This window comes from Scleropages formosus, chromosome 6 (genome assembly GCF_900964775.1).
Source record: "Scleropages formosus chromosome 6, fSclFor1.1, whole genome shotgun sequence".
In the NCBI taxonomy this organism is placed as follows: domain Eukaryota; kingdom Metazoa; phylum Chordata; class Actinopteri; order Osteoglossiformes; family Osteoglossidae; genus Scleropages; species Scleropages formosus.
In genome coordinates this window covers 9,028,241-9,031,483 of record NC_041811.1, presented here as the reverse complement: position 1 = coordinate 9,031,483, position 3,243 = coordinate 9,028,241, and positions in this window count along the sequence as shown.

The window sequence follows — 3,243 nt, the reverse complement described above, 5'->3', positions numbered from 1 at the left end:
AAGACCCGGGAGGATGTCATGCTATAGTACACTTGATCAAGGTACTTTGAATAAAAAAATTGCCCAGCTGTATAAATGGGTAAATCTTTGTAGGCAGCTGCAAATCTAACATTGTAAGATGCCTTGGTTACAAAAACAATAAGAAAATTGACAAAGCAATAATAAATCGTGTTTCTTGCTTAACTTTCTATGACAAGTACGGGATGCATTTCGTCTGGGCACCTACAGGCCATGAATTCAGCTCAGCTGCAACATGCAGAATCTTTGCTGCTGCAGAAGAGGGAGATTGATGGCTTCGGTTTAAAATGAATTCCATAAATCCGGCAACCTTTAAAAAAACGTGGAAATGTCAGCACTTGGGTGATGCCAGGCGCAGTGAGAAAGGCTGGCTTCAAAAGCGCGGACCTTGATCAATCTTACTTATGGTTGAGAGGCGCAATGAGTCACAGTCACAGTGGATTCCTCATGTTCTAGAAGTGCCTCTAGGCAGGTAAAACTGTTTTTTCACTGCTATGTGCCGTTGTCAACCTAAAGCACCCATTCTGCACTTTCACACTCTTTGGACTGAATGGGTCAATATGAAAAGCATATGAACCACAGCAGACATGCACCCATCGTCGCTGTTTAGGGTGCTAACCATGCATGACTGTAGCTCTTCCTCTACACCAACCAGAAATGGACACTCTCATATAGGACTGACTTTGACTGAGGAAGGCCAGAACACCATTATCTGCTTTTGGCTTACCAGACAAGACCTTATTGGCTGTTATTTAGGCACAAGACCAGTCCTCGGTGATTATCACTGGGACACCAGACCAGTCCTTAGTGACTGTCTTTGACACATCACACCAGTCCTCAGCGACTATCATTTGGGCACCGCACCAACCCTTGTTGGCTGTCATTCGGGAACCAGACCAGTTCGCAGCGACTATCTTTGACAGACCAGACCAGTCCTCAGCAACTATCTTTGACAGACCAGACCAGTCCTTGTTGGCTGTCATTCAGGTACCAGACCAGTCCTCAGTGATTATCGCTGGGGCGCCAGATCAGTCCTCAATGAATATCATGGTTGCACGAGACTAGTCCCTGTTTGCTGTCATTCGGGTACCAGACAAACCCTCAGTGACTATCATTCATGCACAGGACAAGTCTTCAGTGTATCATCTGGGACATCAGAACTACCATCATTGAATATCACTGGGGCCACAGTCCAGTCCTCAGTGATTCTAAAGCTCCTCGTTGGCTTTTAGCGGTCCTTCAGTCCTCATTATCAATCCGTGAGCAACAATTCTCGGTCGTCTCCAGTAGAGCTTGTCAAGGAATGGGACAGTTGGTAGTGTAGTGGTTAGCACTACTGCCTTCGGCCCCAAAGATCACAGGTTTAAGCCTCACCTCTGCCTGTAGTACCCTTGAGCAAGGTACTTACCTTAAGTTGCTCCAGTAAAAATTCCGCAGCTGTATAAATGGATAAATAATTATAACCTCAACACTGTAAGTTGCTTTAGGCAAAAGTGTTGGCTAAAAGAATGTAATGTAAATTCCACTGCTTCCACATTACAAGAAATGAATAAACTGTTAACACTATTGTGTAAGGAAAAATACCTGGGGAGTCAATTTCTGTCCAGTATGCATTATATATGAGTTGTTCATGGTCCTGCCCTTTAAATCCTTTCTCAACCTGATGTTCAGCTGCAGAAATGGATGGCTAGAAAACAACTGCACTCTGTTACCAGGGCAGTTAAAATACTTTATTTCCCTCATGGCTGCTTTGTAGCACCGCTTAGGTACTTCATTATACTATGGAGTTTGTTGTGGGGGGGTCCTTCAATGCGCGGTGGGGGCCGCTGGAATAAGTGAGCACGGTTGTACTGCTCCCACCCGCTGTTACATGTAAGAAAGCTTTCATTGCAGCAGCTGTTAAAGCAGTTTCTTAAGAACGCACTACTTTGTATTGTTTTTACAATGAGTCATATCTGCACCTGCAGTACAGACACCGTGCACTGTGTGATCTTTGGGGGTTTACTTGGCCAAGCTTGCCTTCAGTAACAGCTTAAACATTTCCAAATGTATTTAGAATGAGGTGCTGCTTGTAAAATTTCCACCTTGCTTTTACGTGTGCACAGGTTGTTTGCGTAGCCCGTTGGGTGTCCTTTTAGTGGAGTTGCCCTCTCGTGTTGTACGCTGCCTAAAATGGAAGGACTGGGGGGCTCATGCTTCAGTAGGAGGTGCGGGAAGTCAAGGAGTGAGCTGACTGTCATTCCTTACCCCTGGGGAGAAGTGCAGAGCTACTCTTCAGACACGATATGAGAGTCTCCGGGGGCGTCCAGCAATTTTCGCCCGACTCACACATCTCATACCCACCATGTGTTCCACAAACCCCTCGATTGGTACCACACCAATACTGGACTGGTCAGTCGATTCTCTGGAACCCAACGGACGCTGCAGCTCCGAGGAAGTTCACAGCTCGCTTTCACACTTTAGTTTTTCGCCATCCTTCGTGCCTGGCAACCCCCAACGCCCCCGTCATACGCACACACCATACACAAACACACCTAAAAATACGGACTGAATGCAGTAGTCTAGAGGATTGATGAAAGCAATCAGCCAAGCATGTGCTCCGTAAATAAATAGCCCTCTGCCCTGATGCCTGTAGAGTAATGGAAAAATAAAACGGAATGAGGTGTAGTAAAGTACACGTGACAGAATACATCAATTTTAACGACAGATGGTGCTTCCTAAAAGCCTTCTGTGCTTAAAGTACGAGGGTAAGAAGCAAGAACGAGGCCAGTCTCCAACGAAAGAACGGACATTGAACAAACGGACCATCTTGGAACCGACCAACCGGTCTTGTTCCACCTGGGCTTTTTTAACAGTTCGTATGCACGTTGTTCATTAGTGCAGTGTCTCACTTTCTTACTTGAGTTCCAAACAATGATTTTATGAAGAAAAATATTGAACTTCTGTCCTCCGTTAGTGTCCACTTTACTCCTTTGTGATGTTGCAGACACAACCCCTGTTACCTCACTCTAGCAGGGACAGGTGCAATCGTCTATCATTGCACCTCGAGCCAAAGAAATTATGAACACTTAACCCGGCACTTTTGCACGTTACACAAGATCGGTGTCCCCTAGGACAGATAGTGAGAAAGTGGAGAGATCCATCAAAGAGCAATCTGAGTTAGACGTGGTACCGCAAGTTTGAAGCTCTTGTCCGATCCACGATCGAAGGAGGTGACGAGGAGTA